We start from the raw sequence: 17,202 nt of genomic DNA, 5'->3' as shown, positions 1-17,202 counted from the left end.
GGTTTTTTTGGGTTTTGTTTTGTTTTGTTTTGTTTTGTTTTGTTTTTTTTAAGCAGGGTGAAGGTGAACTCCTAAGCAATCGTGGAGTGAGGCCCCACCTCTCCCAGCCTGGTCTGTGTGCTCGGGTTACTCTCCTGCCCGGTTGAGGGGAGCCTGCAGTGAGGCTGATGCCTGCCCACTGCCTGCGGCCTCAGCTCCCAGCCTCCCGGCCAGCCTGGCGAAATCAGCCTGCACAGCTCAGACCTTGTTCTCCCGAAGATTTGCTGCAAAACAAGGGTGGGATAGCACCACCTGAGAAGAGATTCAGCAACCGAACCGCTGCAAACAGTAGCTGGGCAGTATCATCCCTTCTTCTTTATTACAAAGCGTTAGGGGAAATCTGTGTCCTTCCAGAGAAGCCGTCAGGGGCACGGCTCTGGCAGTGATGCCTCTGACTTCACCTGCCTCTGCAAACGAGTCACGGAGTGTTATAAAAAGCAAGGACCTGCCAAGTCCCATTTCTTGGAACTGAGTGGAAATTTCAGCAAGCAGCTGCTCTTTCATTAGTTTATACTTTTCCTCTGCGGGTCTCTCGAAGAGGGCCTGCAGTCACAGAAACTTGGTAGCATAAAGGACCTGTTGGTATGTTTGGGGAACTGTGGCTCAGTCCTGGAATGCCTTTGTGTTTGGTCTAGATCTGATTTTGATCTTTGTGAGGAATCCTGGTGAAGCCTGGAGGGAGACTTGGGAACATAATTAAGCAGGTTTGTAAAGTCTTTCAGGATTGGCAATGCAATCCTATCAAAAATCGGGAACGGAACCTCAAAGTCAGATGAGCTATGTACTACCTGAAGGGGGGTGGGGGGTGTGTGTCTTCTCATCTGTCCGATGCTGTTGAAAGACTGATGTTTTCTAGCTTTCCTCTGGAGTCACAAAAGACAAAAACTGATTTGAAAGTGAAAGCAGTGAAAGCAGTGAAAACTGACATTCTCAGGGAACACGGTAGTTTTAGGAGTGGAAGTGGCCCAATGCAGATATCTGACCGTTGCAACAGGACTTTGGCTACCTGTAAGCATGCCAGCAGTGTGTGTGTGCTTGGGGCTGTTCCCCTGTGCCCGAGTGAGAGCCACGTGTAAGTTGTCAGGGAAAGGAGGAATGCGGTGCCAGATGGAAACAACATAAACAGCTGGGAGATTTCAGCTGGGATTTCGAGTGAGGACGGGGGACTTTTGTTCTCGTAGCCCGCTCATTCCAAAGGTGGTTTAGATACATCTGCTTCTTCGGGGAATTTTGCTTTGGAGTCTTGGTAGGTTTTGTGTGTGGCTTCCCCCGACCGCCCCCCCCCCCCCCTTCTTTTTTTTTCTGATGAAGGCTTACGATTCCATTAAACAACTCCCCTATTTCAGCCCAGCTCCGGGGTGCTGCTCGCAGTACCTTTGCCTTTTGTGAGCGCCCTGTAAACCGCGCCAGGGAGCGGGCGGCGAGGCGGGGCGGCCCGGCAGCGGGCACAGCCCGCATGGCGCCGGGGGCAACGGGGGCTCCGGGGCGCTCCCCGCTGTCCCGCCGCGGGCCCGCCCCGGCCGCGGGCTGGGGCTGGGGCTGGGGCCGGGGCGGGGCGGCGGGCCGGCAGAGGGAGCTGCGCTCCGCTCCGCCGCTGCTCCCGGTGACCGGCGCCCTGCCCGCGCCTCTCCGACACTTTGTTGGCGGCGCGGAGCGGCGACCCCGCGCCCGCCCTGCCCGGAGCCCGGCGGCGGCGGGGAGCCCCGGGGCCCCGCGCGGAGCCCTGCGGCCGCCACCCCCCCCCCCCGCCCTGCGCCGGAGCTGCGCGGCGCGCCCGCGGCAGGAGGACGCCCGGGAAGGTAAGGGGCTGCCGGGCGGGGTTTCCCCCGGTCGCCGACCCCCCATTTTGTTCCGCGACCCTCAAAGCCGCCCGGGCAACCGCCCGGCTTGGTAACGTGGCGAGCTGCGGGGCACGAACCCCAGCCTCCCGGCGGGGCGGGCGCTGCCGCCGCCCTCCGCCCGGGCAGGGGCCGCTGGAAAACTCCCTGCCGGGCCCCCGGCTGCGCCCGGCGCTCCCGCGGCGGCCGGGGACGGCGCCCGCTGCCGCAGCCTTTCCCTGCGCCCCGGCTTTACACAGGGGCAGCTCGCCGTGCGTGCACGCCCGTGTGTGAGTGTAGGTGCACGTATCTTCTGCTCGCCCCCCCCGCGGTAAGGCGAGCCGCCGCCGCCACACCTGCTCGCACCGTGCCCGCCGGGCTCCCCACCGGCAGCGCGGCGCGGCCCCGGGGGCGGCCCGCTGAGCGTCCCTGCCGCTGCCCAGCGTCCCTGCCTGTGCCTTCGGCCGCATCCTCCTCCTCCCCCCCCCCCCACCTTCTACCAGGTGACTTAGCTTGCTGTCCTTATTGTGGTTTTTCTTTCCCCGGTGGTGAAGCTAGCTTTTCCAATGGCTGTATTGCTGGGAGCTGGCAAAGGGCCGCTGTCAGGTGGGACAATCCTGTTGCGTGCCCGGGTTTTTTCGGTGCTCTGACCTGCTGTATTCCATCTCCTCGACTGCTCAGCCCTTTCCATCTATCTGCTAACTTTCCCAGGTGTTCTTCCTCTCTCTGCCCCCCTGCCCCCTCTCATCCCCATGACACGCGCTCCCTTCTGCATCACACCACTGTGTGAAGGATGACCTGGGCGCACGGTGGAAAAGAGGTTTGTGGTATTTTGCAGCATGATCTAAGGTGCCCCTGTCCCGTCCCCCCCCTCCCCCCCAAGCTCAGCAGGTCCGCATAGTATCCATGTGAAGCAAGGCATTGCAGCTTCCACTAAATCAGTTTCAAGCCAGCTAGGAGTGGGCAACAGAAGGGTGGAGCAAGTTTTTCCGAAGGATGTTGTTTGCGAACCAACCCTCCCACTCAAAAACTGTGCCTTGCCTTGGCCGGTGGGTTTTGTACCCTGCAGAGTTATAGACGTGCAGCAGTATGACCTTTGGTGGAGTCTGCTTTGTTTACTTAAAATGAAGTACTGAAGATAAAAGTATTACTGCTCTGCGTTGTGTCTGATGAAATATTAACCAAATGATGGATCTCGCGTGTCTTTCTGGTATAGATCGTGTTTTCATTGTGCCTCTCCTTCATCATCAAAATATGGTCCTCCTCCCTTCCTTTTGGCCATCTTCTCGTTTATGATTGTGCAATGTCTATATGTCAGCTACAAAAGTTGCTTATGTGGGACAATATAAAAATGACCATTTTCGTTGTTAGCAACTGGAAATACTGAATCAGCATTGTGTGACCGGTCTGCTTTCTGTGGAGTACCCATGGAAATGCTGCAGCCCTTGCCCTCTGAGAAGTGGTCCTCCCCGAGGCCAGGCTTCAAATGGGTTGGTGGTTTGCTCTCGGTGAGCGGTGGGGACTGTGAGGAGCTTACAGGCTTTCCAGGGTGTAAGGGAGACGCAGCATATCTCGTGTTGATTCACAGTGAGCGTAGCATTATTTGCATACGGGTACTGTCAGGTAATGAGATACTGTGCTCAAGGCTCTACGGAAGCAGGTCGGAGCTGCTGCTTGCTTTTACTGGGGGAGACTGGAAATGTAAGTGGCTTTGGAGTTTAATTGTTCAACTAGCTTTTATCATCAGATACTCATAATGGTTGCGGTATGGTGTTATGCCTTCTGGTAGCTCAGAATGAATATTTCTGATTGCGTGTAATTTTGAAAGCAGCCGAAGTATCCCATTAGACTTAATTGGAGGTAGGTAACACCCCACAAGCAACAACACCCAATAGTGATTAGGTGCTGGGTTATATATAGGAATAATAGAGAGGACAGGATTGATCTAAAGATACTTACTTCTGCTGTGAAATGCACAGATGGAAAAAAAATACAGAAGGTTTCCACTTGGTGACAACTGAATTCATAAAATATGATTGATTTTCTTTCTGTCCATAGTCTAGCTGTAAATGGCAAATCAGTCACATTAATTGCTGCATTTTTTTCCCCTGCAGGTGAAAGCTTATTAAAATCTAAATATCTGAAGTCAAATAATTGGTGCCCTAAGGGTCAAAGTAGATTAAGTATATAAGAACTTTCACTTCAGCTAATACAGTGAGATAACAGAAGACTTCAATCCACACAATGAAAACTGCGCCAATAAACTGCTTACTAACTTTGATTTCAGTGTCTAGCACTTGTTGCTTTTATACTTTTAATTACAATTCCTGCATCACACTGTCTTCTCAAATGGTGAATGGTCAAAGGTACAAGATTTTCTTCAAGACACAGCTTTCAGCTGTAACAGACAGAAAAATGGAGCCCTTTGGTCTGTGACCCCTCCAGACTCTTCTCTCTCTGCTGCGGGGCTGGTGGCCAGAAAGAAAAGACATTTAACACCACAGAGCTGTGTTGCTTATGGTACAGTGTGTGTGGCCCAAACCCATCATCTCTGTTCAAAGAGAATTGAAAAGGTACTTTGCTTGCGTGTATGTTTTCCACATGTGGACAGGTCTGTTTCTCGTGTGTCGTTTGAAACCAGGTTTTCTTCTTGCTTCCTTACTTAACAGCATCTGAATCTGTGTCCCCTTTGTCCATAGGGATTCGGAGTTTTCATCATTCTAGTCCTGAGCTGGGTTCCCAAGGAGGCTAATCAACATCATGCTTAGATGGCTTTGAATTCATTTTGAAGCCACAGTATTTGTTTTGTGGTACAGGGAGCAGCATGATGGCTGAGATAAAGTTTTAGCAGGTATTGTGTAAATATGGCCTTACTATGAGGAAAAAAATGTAAGTCACCAAAAATACCATTGGTAACTAAACTAATAGTGTAGTTTATATATATTTAATTTTCACACTGAAAAGAAAAAAAGAAAAAAAAAAAAGGACTAAGAGGCAAATTTCTGGTTTTCAGTGCTAGTTCTCTAGTTTTTTCCAGTATTAAATGCTTTGTGTTACAGAAACCAGAATTCGTGCTTTCAGAGAGGAATGTAACTGCTGCTGTTTTATCTCAACTACAGAGTTAGATTCTGATTCATCCATTAATTTATTCATCCAACACATCAAATTTATCATAGGTTTATACAGATCTTGATTTCACCCCGATACCTAGGAATTTCAGTTTCCCACCCTAGATCTCATTTTGCCGGGAACTTCAGCTGTTACTGCAGTCCTGAGTGACTACTGGGTTTCTCCATGTTGTGCCCTTAAACGAACTTAGTTATAATTTGAAGTTTCATCTAAGTCGGTGAGGCTATTTGGTGTCTGTGTGTAGAAAAACATTTGCGTAACTGTTTACAAAACAGAGCTCTTCGTTCACTGAAATGGAAAGGTAAGACAAGGTGTCTTTTTTTGTGTTTTTGCTCGGCGATCCTACGTAATTCTCTTTGCTGCCTGGTGAGGTTAGTCACAGCCTTCTTGGAAAGGTCATGATGATGTGGGAAGAAGCAACCTTCGCATCTGTTTTGTGGGGAGGGATTTTTTTGGTGTTTGTTTTTAATTGTGTCATGGACACTGGGGAGATAAAAAATGAATCAGTTACAAATGGAAATGTTGTTAGCATTAGCTTTTGGGGGCCCTGTTTTCATTTTGAGCTGTGACCATGAGACCACAATCAGTAACACGTGCCTTTGATTTTATTCTGTAATGTCAGTTTTAGTAAAATCTTTAAATATTGGCCAACTCAGGGCCTTGAATGCTACTAGTTGAACGCTTCCAGTCCTTTCTTCCTTTCCTCTCTATGCCAGTGTCTCAGTAATTAAAGTTACTCATGCTGTGAATCTCCACAGGATTAAGATCTGAAGTGGCAATAGCAAATTACAAATTACTTTCTTTGCATTTATTACCTTTTGTCTCTTTCTGAATAGACTTCAGCAACCTTATGCATTCTGGATAGACAAAGATAGCAGATGTCTCTAGCTTCAAAGATGCAGGGTTAGTATTTTCCGTGGAATTTTGTACATCTCTCCTTATATTAACCGTTTCTGTGGGATTTTCTGTTGTGTCGCTTTCTAATGCATAACACGCATCTTCATTACTGATCAAGTGACAGGGGATTTATGGTCAAAGCTTCACTCAAGCTGGCATTTGGACCAACCATGGGAACTGCTGTGTTCTCTGTAAAACTACAGAGGAGAAAAACAATGCTGCAGGAATCCCAACCTGTATAAAACTCTGGGTTGTGAAATGATGAATCCCTTGTCCTCTAATACTGTGAAACCTTTGAGTATTTCATCATTTAGAATAAACCTCACTGTTTTCAAAATGGTATCTGTTGAGTGAGAGTAAGTGTTACAGGTGCTCGGTAACATCAAGTAGGGCTTTTTGTTTGTTTTTTCTAAGAATGCCATGAGTTTAGGTGAGATAGAGGATTTATCTTTTAATAATCCAGAATTCTACCGCTTATGGATTTTCTGGATTTTATAGATTACCACTGCAGGTAAGGGAACATCTGACTTTCAAGCCTTCTATGAGTGTAGAGGAGCTGTAATGAGCTGACTTAATTGTGAAGGTGCTATAGCTAGCTGGTTCTTGGGGCAGGGGGCTGGAATTTGCTGTAGCTGGATGCTTCAGGCTTAACCTAGTGCAAGAGTATCACTGTAAGCCTTAATGTCTATAGCTCAGGAATGTTTGTAACTGGAAAATAAAGGGGTGACTCATGGGAATTTGTTTCTATTTGATTTCTGCTCCTGCATAAAAAAGCATTTTTAAAGATTTGACCCAAGTAGAAAAGCAGGCACTGGGCTTACTGCTTCTCCGGAGCGTCAGTACTCCCTTCTCCTCCCCCTTGCGTTCCAGAAATGGCCTCAAGTGCGAAGAAAAGCTGAAAGTGAGATGCTGGCAGTACCTTTTTGCTGTTTATTAGTATACATCCAGACCCATTAGGAAAGGGAAATTTATATTTAACATACCTCCCAAATCAGCTGCATAAAACTTGATCTAAAAAACATGAAAAACACATGAGATCACAGAAGTCCATTTGCTTTTCAGTACTTGCAGATGCATGGTGAGATACAAGATTATCCCAATTTTATCAGTGTTTAGGTAGAATTTGATGTTAGCTGCTATTTGTTCGATTAATGCTCCTAGTGATTTGTCTTTCACCTGAAAGGTGAACTTTGGTTAATGAGCACTTTCTTTCTGGGGTGGTTGAGAGGGCTTGATGTTAATTCACCCCCCTGAATGCGCCTTTCATGAAGGCTGAGGACTCTGCTCTTTGTACTGATATACTCTTCCTTCCTTAGGTGCCGCTGTTCTTTTTGATTGTTTACACAGTGTGTCTGAGGTGTTGTCTTCTATGTTTCCTGAGTCAAAGATCTCTTTGTTTCCAGCGTAGAATATAATTTGGAGTAATCAGCCTTGAGAAAACTTTCTTTTTCTGATCCATAAGAGGTTTAACACTTGGTGTTTCAGGGAGTTAGGTATCTGGTTGACGCAAGGATTCATTAAGAGTTCAGTGCCTGTAAGAATCCCAGTCTACGTCATAATTTAAAAAAAAAAATATCTTGAATGGGCAGTTCTATAACTCTGAGCGTGTTAATGTGAGACCTTTGTACAAAGAGCGAGACATTCATCTTGCATGTTGAGTTCTTCACTGTAACTGAGTGCATATGACAATGATATAGCAAGGGCTATGCAATGAAATTGAGGTACATCGTAAGGACTTTGTGATATCAACTTGGAATAAAACTCAGCTTGACGATCCTCTGTGCCATTTTAAAAATGGTATGGAAAAGTCAGTCATTTATAGATGTGCCCCTAAAGTAATTTTCAGCTTTGCACACATGTCTTGAGAAACCAATGAATGCATTATACTGCCTTTGCCTGAAGATATAAATACAGACCTATGTTTCACAGTCAGAATTGGGTGTCAGGCTGTGTATTTCAATACATGTTTTTCTTCTTGCACTTCAGTGTCGTCTCAGGCTCACTTTTCCCAGAGCGGTATTACTTATTCTCTTTTCCACTTCTAGAATAATTTATTGCTTTGCAATTCTTCCCATGCTCTGAGAACCTTAGTGTAATGTTTCATCTCCTCTGTTTCCTTCTCTTCGTGTATTTAAGGATGAAGAATCATCCAGGGGTGAGGGCAGAGGGCTGGGAGGTAGGAGGGTGGAGTCGGTTCCTATTTTAGCTGTAAACTTCGTTATGGCTAATAAATCTGGGCTAACTGGTAATTAGCCTCTTAGTGCTATCTCATGTACAGAGGGCAAGACAGAGTGAGGAATCTGGTCTTTGTACCTTAGTGTCCATCTGTGTGACGAATGTCCTACTACTGCTGAGGAACAAACACAGCTTCTCCATTGCTGTCACTGTCTCCCTTCTCGTGGCTGCTTCAGTGCTAAAGCACTGCTGCATTTTGAGCCTTACCTTCAGCTTTGGTCTCAGTTTTTCTCCCTGATCAACTTGGCCCCTGGGTGAGCTCTTAATGTTTTCCTTTCTTCTCCACTTGCCTGAGTCGTGTTTCTCCACCACCTTCCATGTTGTGGTCAGTCCTACTCTTGAGTCTTGATGTAAGTTTAGTCTCCTGGGTTTTTTTCTTTCTGTTTATTTATCCCTAAGTTTTACCTACCCTTTTTTTTTTTTCTTCACTCTTCGGTTGCACATAGTGCTCTGTGTCCAGCTTTGCAGAATGCACTTTGTGCTACTGCTTGTGGTAAAGCTTTTTGTTCCAAAATGGCTCTTTTCCCCTTTTTGTGACATCGGTCTTTATTTCAGTGTCTTCTGAAATGCATTTCAAATCCATTGATCTCAGTGGGACATATCCTATGTGAAATTACATGGATAGTCGAATCTTTGTCTCTAAAGGTTTAACACAGTGTATTTTGTCTAGGCAATAATTCTAAGCTCACTTCAAGCAGTTCTAGAACTCAAGACCTGAATAGGAGGTGTTTGAGTGTGTGTAGGCATTTGTTTTCCCTGTGTGAGCGAGGTGTCTAATAGACACACAAAAAGTCAGTCTTACTGTCTTTAATGTCTTACTGAATATGAATGCAAGATATTCTCAGAAGTGCCTTCAATACGGGGTGGCATTTGTTCCTTTCTGCTTAGAATGTACAATTTTTCTCACTTTTTATATTAAAGCTAAATGTTGACATGCAAGAAAAAGAAGTGTTCATATATTTCTTAAATAGTGACAGAGCAGAACATAGCCCCGGCGGAGAAGCAAGCTGCTGTTGAGGCCCAGTTTTGGTGGAGAGCGATGGAAGTTGGGTTTGTGCAGCTTACCAACAGTTTGGCTTTTTCAGAGGGGCTCAGGCTTCCAGGTGGGGGTTTTGGCAGGTGAGAGGGTCCTGCTGGCCTGTGCAGGCCAGCGTGGTGTGCTCCGCCGTGGCGAGAGCTGGATGGAGCAGCTGGCGGCACTGAGCTCATCTTCCCAGGGAAAGTGTTTGCTGACTCTTCTGGAGGGGGTGGACGCACAGAGCATGAGAGTTTATGTCCCATCGGATTCTTTGGGTATTTTAAGCTGTACTTTTAGAACTCTGAGTTGTCCAGAGAGATCTCAGTTCCTTTTTTTAAAATTATCTACAGATCTTGATTTTGGGGACAGCTGTTTTGTCTCTTTGCCTTAGTTTTCCTATTCATAAACAAAAAATGTATCTGTTTCTCAGGAGTGTGTGAGGCTTAATTAGCAAATGTTTGTTTCTACAGCTTTTGAAAATATAAAGCACCCTATAAATGCTAAGTAGTATTATTATTACTATTACTACTACTACTACTACTATTATTATTATTCTTACCACCAGCTGCTTTGTTGTAATTGCAGTAGTAAAAGTTTCAGTGCTGGTGGTTGTGGTATCATTGCTGTAGACAGAGTTTTCATGAACACTGGAGACATTGAGGGTGGTGGTAAAAGTGATGGTGCAGACCATACCAAGGTACAATGTGTGGGAGAGCTGAGCTGAGAGAATCTGTGCTTCCAGCTAGGAAATATTTGTGAAGGTTGTCTTAAAAAAACAAAAACAAACAAAAAAACCCCCCAAAAACCAAAAAACCCCAAAACCCTCTCTTGCAGTATGCCAGCATTTACAAGTCACAGGTGTGTAAGAGAAGGGATCTTTTAGAGATGATTGATAATTGGTAGTATAGGAAGAGAGACGTGGTATAAATCACAATTACCCTTTAGGATTTTTTTTTTTTTAGGTCTACTTTTGTAAAACATCCATGCCTTAATGCTGAGCTATTTTTATTAATGTTCTTGTGCTTATCTCACATAGCCAGCTTGTTAAAAGAGGATATGAGCACTTTTTAAGCCTCTGACTTATAAATTGTGAGAAAGAGAAAGGAAGATTGATTCCAACAGGCTTGAAGGTAGACTCATTTCTCTTCGAGTTAGCAAAATGAGAAAGGGGGGAAAATTAAACTGAAGACTTAGAGGGCCAATCAGTTTTAGCCAGGTAGAAAATCATTAAATTTAGCTTTAATGTACAATTAAATTGTAAAACTTTAACCTGAAAGAAAATAATTGCAGGGGAATTCTGTTTTGGTAAACGGATGATAATATCTCCAAGTCATTTCTGCCTGAAGTAATAAGGGTAAGAAAAAAATAAAGTAATAAGAAAAGAACACTGAGGGGGAACAATTATTTTGCTAACATCTCCTGAGGATCTGAGGGAGTTACTCGGTCACATTATAAGAAGAATATTGTGCTGCTGGAATGTTGGAGAGGATTGATAATAATTGTGCTTTGAAGAAAACTTCTCTGTTCTTTTTACTGTAAACATCTGAGATAAGATGGAAAAAGTTGGAAGAGCACAACACCTTCTGTGAGTTCTTTCGGCATTCTTAACTGCTTGTTGTGAGACCTCAGTTTGAACATTGTTGTTAGGTATTTCTGGTGATTTTTAGAGGGTTCTGGTTTACTAAGTCAGGCTGTCAAACTGCCTATAACAAGTGATCTGTTTCGTAGTGTTTCTTAGTATCTAGTATAATGCTTATTTAAATTGCTAGGGATGTCTCCTGTTGGCTTCTGGATCAGTTCTAATTATGAAGACTTGAATCAGTTAACATGTTAGATCGCATGAATCTGGATCATGGCCGGCATGATTTTCTGGTGGCTGCACTACAAGGGCTTCTAAAATAGAAATGATACAAAGCAGGGAACTGATTCAGTCTTCTATGATTACGTGTAAGCAAATTTTCAGACAACTTTGAACATCATTAAACAGCAGGAAGAAAAGCACCAGCCGCCTTTTTCTTTTTTCTTGGTGGTGTTTTTTTTTGTTTGTGGGTTTTTTGTTTTTTTTTTACTTTTAGAGAAATCCTATTTTAAAAACAGCTATGAAGTGTATAACCACAAAGTCCTTCTGCATAGAAACAAAGCCATTGAAACACACAGAGTTAGATAGCATAACCCTGAAGCTCGTGTGGAGATGTCCTAAGTGCTGGATAGTAGGTTCAGAAAATGTTGCTTTAGCTGCTCAAAATAGTTTCAGTAGCAAAGTGGAAGACAATTCATAGTGTTGTATTAAAGCTGTTCTCTATTGTGTGAGACTGGTGGCACCTCGCTTTGGATGAAAGTCTGGGTTTTCTTGAGGGCTGTGGGGAAAAAGAAACTATTTTGTGTTCCCTACATATAGCAGTACAACAATTTGATAGGAATTCTTTTTTCTGTTATCTTAAACTGTAACATACAGTAGTATAATAGCTGTCTTTTGAAGTACAGAAGATCTGCCTAAGGGGCCATAATTTAAAGCATAATATGAAATACTGTTTTAATAAGGTTTTCTCCTTGCACATTTTAAGTGCAAGGAAATGTGTGTGTTGAAACCTTGTGAGTCCTCCGTTTGCACAAAGTATTTGGCTCATTCTCTAACTGTCAAGGAATTAATGGTGTGCTTCAATGAGATCTTGCATTACTAGACTGTAATTATTTTTATAAGAGATTCTACACTGTATTTGATGGTGCTTTATGAATTATCATAATAAATAAAATGAAATTGCTGTTGTGAAAACATATGAGCAAAGTAATCTGATTCCTGTTGTTCTGTACTCGCTGGCTCACGACATTAAGTGATTTCCAGTGGACTTCCAGGCCATTCATACAAGTTGGTGAGGTTTGCTGTGCTGTATTGTTTTGCTTGTGCTTGTGACAAGCTAAACAATGGTGTAGCAGACAAGAAGCAGCTCCCTAGACAGGGTGAGAGCACCTCTCTCCTGTACTTCCTCCTTTGGCCACGTACTTGAGAAGGGAAGCAGAAAGGCAACGCGTGCATTGGTTCATGTAATGAATTCAGGTCCTCATCTGAACCATGATGGCATGACCTCTGGCAATTATTGTATGGTAACTGGCTTTGAGTTAAATTATTCAGAGGAGTGCCTACAGCAGAGATGTCAGGACAGTGCAGGCATATCCAAACTGATTTTAATTGTACTCTCCCAGTACCAGAAACAGACAACAGTTGCATGGGACACAGTGGACTCCATGCTTCTTGGGTGAGGACAGAAGTCCTTACTTGGGTGAGGACAGGAGCCCTTACTGCCATGGCTAGACTGGGTCCAGTACCCAACATAGGTATGGTGTCTGCACGCTTTTCTGGAGATCTGCATCTAGCTAAAGCAGACTATATAGAAAACAATGCATACTATTTGCTTTTCGGAGTCAGTGGGATGAAATTTCAATTTATCTACCTAAGATTTTTCCCTTTGGTTTATTACAAATACTCGTATGTTCATAGCTCATCCAATTCTTAGCCAGTGACTGGAGGCTTGTTGTAATAGGCACTCCATTTCCAGAGAATTTTATTATTTAAACATTGTGTCTATTTTTAAGTCAGATAATCTATAAAACCTGTTTAAAGCCATGAGGCATCATTACATCATCCAGTTTGACCTCCAGAGTATATGAAGGAGGAGAGTTTCTGCCCTCCTATTTCTGGTAGAAAAATAGAAAATGAGATTTCTGGTCCTTCCTCTCAGAGGAAGATGGACACAATAATTTAAGCTACCTGCCTCTGGCAAACATGGGCATTTTTCGCTAAGTACATTAGCTATTTTTTTTTTTTTAGTGGTTCTGTGTTTGGATTGTGTAAATGCCAGTACGTGATGCTACCCTCTAGACGCTGTTGTTTGTATTTTTTTATATATATAAAAAATTCTTTTTTTTGGCACATAGCAGATGCAATACAGATTTCTTCCTCTACATATAGACCTTCTCCCCAAAACCTGAGAGGCTACAAGCAGATGATCCTGGCGTCTGTACTTCTCTCTCTTCATGCTTCACTATATAAATTGCATTCATGCTTCACTATATAAATTGCATAAACTCGGGTCACTTTCTTAATTCACTGTATACTTCTCTGAATAATAATCTCTTGCTCCCATGATAGACTGAGACACTTGGTTGCAAACCAGTTTCTAAGAGTTAAAGGCTATATTGTCCTGTGGGAGAGATCCCTCAAAGTGTTGAGGAGGCTCTTGTATAGGTTCACCTTAATGTTTGAGAGACTCAGGGCCTTCCTACCATGGAGATGGTGGTGTACGGTGGCAGGGATGTCCAGATGGATGCTGTGTTAGTACTTCCCATAACCATTTTCTCTCTGTGGATGTGTGTCCCTTACAGCTGCCACTGAACAAGATTCACAGGTGTTACTTCAGGGAGTTTAGTAAATTGAATCCACAAAGACTGCGTGGGAATGTCTCACAAGTAGTGCAAGCCCTCCTTGGTCTTAAAACCTCCCTCACAGAGCTTTAGTGCAGTGACTTCCTCAGGACATAAAGAAAAGTGCATGGTAATTTCACAGATGACCTTGCTTTTTATGTGCTCCATGCGTGGGAGTCTTGCTTCCAGCTATGAGGAAATGTCTTGAGGCAGTGTTGTCATGATGACATAAAATAACAGAGACTTCTAGATATTTCCCTGTTCTTACCCCGTGATAGATATGGGCCTTCAGGGATCAACTGACCTTAAAAATGATGCAGATCTGGAGTTTGAGATCATTTTTGTTATAACAGAAATTTGTTTTTTTCATAGGCATTGGGGTGGTGATGTTGCACTTGCTGATTTGAAACCATATGTGATTAGCATTCTTGATCTAAATGTGCACTGTCCACTCTGGACACATATTTCCCCTAGAGCTCCTAGAAATGCACTGAGTCATTGCTTTGGCAGAAGAAAATGCAGGGCTTTAGTCCTCTCTTGCTTTTTCCCAATTTATGCCTTGAAGACAATATGTGTATGTATCCTGCACAGATAGTTTTTCAGTTTCTTTCCAATTTTACAATAGCTGTGTGCTTGTTTTCATCTAGATCTAGTGTCTTTCCTAGGAAAACCAGGTCTAGGAAATGTATGTGTCGCTGTCCTGAGCAGCTGATATGTTCCAGACGGTGATACAGCTCATGCGCTGAGAATCTGACGGAGCCAGAGGCTGTGGCGTACAGTAGTACTGAAATGTTTGTGGCTTAGCAAAAAGTCTTCTCCCCTTTCACTGGATATAGTGAACAGAAATCTTTTGTTTCAAAACTTACTGAGAATTGCCTAAGACCTACCTTGGTGAGTTTGAAGGTATTTTTTAGCCCTGTTGGAGGTGTTCACTGTTCACTTGGTAGCAGTGTTCTTGAGGGAGTTGCCTTCAGCTGTGGGGGAGAGGGCTGATTCAGGATCAAAATCTTGAAGTAGAAATACTTACTTGTTCCACTGGGACAATTTGTCTGTCTGTTAAGTTGAATGCTTGTGGCCCAAAATCTCATTAAAAAACATACCAGCAATGCACAACAAAAAACCTGAAAAAAATGCTAAGAAAATTCAGGTGCCTGTTTTATTAATAGGAACTTAGATCATTTGGAAACAATTTAGAAGAATTTGTCACCATTCTTATTATTTTTTTGTGTCTTCACTTTACTGTGAAACACACAGTTTGTTTGAAGTGTGTACTATTTTAAAAAAGGGTTATGTTTTCATGAAAACTCTTCTGGGCAATATCTAACTCCAGACATAAAAGCAAATAAACCAAGAAAAACCCTCTGCTCATCTGAGATGAGAGGGCTTCTTTTTCTTGTTTTTTCTCCTCTTTTTTTTTTCTTTCTTTTTTTTTTTTTTTTTAAGAAAAAGAGAGAGAGAGGATCTGAAACTACCTAATGGTCTCCCTTGTCTCTTTTTAATGATCCTTAATGATGTTCTGCAGTCCTCAGGAATTACACTCTCATTGATATGTCACTGCGGTATGAACTACAAAGAAATCTTAAAATGCTACCATCTTTAGACTATGTTGTGAAGAGGCTGAAAGTGCTGCAGTTCATTGTTTCACATAGGTTGATTCTAATTTTACTCTGTTCAGCTGTAGGTGGAAATTCAGAGATTGATGTGAGTGCTTAATGACAGCTAATGCCTTTTGGGTGCTTCCTGCACCCTTGTGAAGTAGATGTGAGGATTAACATCTTTGCTTTGGGGCTGCTCATTTTATGCTGAGATCTCTTGCATGCAAGGTTGGCGATTGAGGATTTCTGAAGCTAATGAATGGAATATGGCAGCTCAACCTCAATTTTACTACTCGGTGTTGCCTCAAACAAAGCTAAGCAAGTTTTACAGTAAAAACTTGTCTAAGCTCTTCTCTGTTGAAATCCATCACCGTTTCCAGTTGCTTGCTAGGCTGAAGAATCGGCTGTCCTATTTCAGTATTGGCATTGAGGAGGCAGGTGTACTAGTGGCGGTAAGTGATGTGAAGATGAAGAAGCAGGGGCTGTTGACTAGGGAGTGAGCAGAATGGTAATGTATGCAGGCTCATTTCACCTCCATTAAAAACTTAAGTGTGTGACAGAGAGTTAGGAGAGCCTGCAAGGTTCACTGCCATGAGGCACTTCAATTTGTTTTCAATTTTTTCTCTATCTAGATTTACCCTTGTAACAGCTAACAATGAAATGGGAAGTGCATCACTAATTGTCTTGCTTTTGAACCCTTGTGTTTTTCATAGCATCCACTGTATGGATGGAGCAAAAGAAACTGGGTTTGTTTCCATATATTTTTACAGTCTCCAGACCTTTTGCACTGGCTGCAGACCTGTATGGCTAGCTACTAAACAGTGAAAGCAAAATGACTGCCCCAATGACTGTGAAAAATTAAATCCTCAGCCATGATATCAGATGGGGCTATGACAGTGGTAGCAGAGGTCTGGAGTAGGGAATGTCAGGGCCGCCTCTCGGGGAAACTAGAGCTTGTAGCTTTTATCCCTCTTCTGCAAAGCTCTGGGATTCTTCTGTTATCTTGACTTCAGTCTGCTAAGTCTTTGAAAACAATAAACTGGCTCACCTCCAGTACCGTGATTTTATCTTGAATTAATAATAAGTTATCTTTTCTCACAAAGACAAGTGCTCTTGTTCAGAACTAAAATTGCTTTATCTTCTTGAGGATTCTAACATGTTAGCTAACACGTTAAATGTGGTGGGTTTTTTTTCCTAATATTCTTTTTGCTATCAGGCCCTTTGATCTGCCCTGGATTTCAATGAGTCATTTAAAAATAAACCCCTATTTTGGCAGTTCGGCTGTGATGCTCTCTCTCAAATCAGTTACCATTTTGAGGATGACATCTGAGTCTGCTTATGTTTCTGCATGACTGGAAACTGTCACTACTCATTTAAACTTACTAGTGCTGGAAATGGATATGCTGGTTTGTCTAACAGGGATGAAACATGAGGCACCAGTATTCAAATTCAAATGTAGTTCCTGACAGTAAAGGAAGAGGTAACTGTAGTCACCAGGGCTTGGACAGTTAGGGGGGAAAGCTGCATTGCAGCTCAAAGAGGTGTTGGGCACTTTGCCTACAGGTTGCTAAAAACAGGTTGTGGTGTTTTTGACCAGTTCAAGAAAACACTGTTTTAAGATAAAAGTTTAATAGAAGGATACAGTACTTTAGCTGAAGGTTATACCATGGAAGATATTAACTTTTGCTGTCAAGAGGAACCTAAGTTGTTTGGGGAGGGGGTGATGAGCATTTGAGAAATTAGACTTTTAAGAGGGCAGATGCAAAGCTCTGACTGAAAGTTAAGCCTCTGTAATGGCTCTTGAAGAGTCCACACAAACACTGAGGATATGCAAAATGATTCTTAAAAATACAGACCTGTAGAATGAGGGCCATGACTTTCCATCTATCTATAAAAGACCTGAAGCACTTGGGACATAGGAGCACCTCCAGCACATGGTACCTTTTCTCATCTAAAAGGGCTGGGTGCCAAAAGAGCAGAAAGAGACAAAAAGAGTCCCTGGACGACTTGAGCTGTAACTTGCCCTTAATGTAACACTGCCACTGCTTTTCTT

General features: G+C 43.4%; 1 protein-coding gene across 8 annotated transcripts in view; it reads left to right on the top strand.

Moving 5' to 3' along the window:
- The first annotated feature begins 723 nt into the window (after positions 1-723).
- The window catches only part of EPS8 (epidermal growth factor receptor pathway substrate 8), a 141,012-nt gene continuing 124,533 nt past the window's right edge, over positions 724-17,202 (top strand). For 5 of the 8 annotated variants that reach the window (XM_056340276.1, XM_056340270.1, XM_056340278.1 and 2 more), the window contains exon 1: positions 1,626-1,838. The gene's annotated coding sequence lies outside the window, so the exon portion shown is untranslated. Of the gene's footprint in view, positions 744-1,136; positions 1,286-1,625; positions 1,839-17,202 lie in introns of those variants that run through there. The other 3 variants (XM_056340272.1, XM_056340271.1, XM_056340280.1) reach the window with 3 other exon arrangements.

This window comes from Falco biarmicus, chromosome 5 (genome assembly GCF_023638135.1).
Source record: "Falco biarmicus isolate bFalBia1 chromosome 5, bFalBia1.pri, whole genome shotgun sequence".
Lineage (NCBI taxonomy): Eukaryota > Metazoa > Chordata > Aves > Falconiformes > Falconidae > Falco > Falco biarmicus.
Note: the sequence above shows the minus strand (reverse complement) of the source record. Positions and strands in the feature narration are given on the sequence as shown.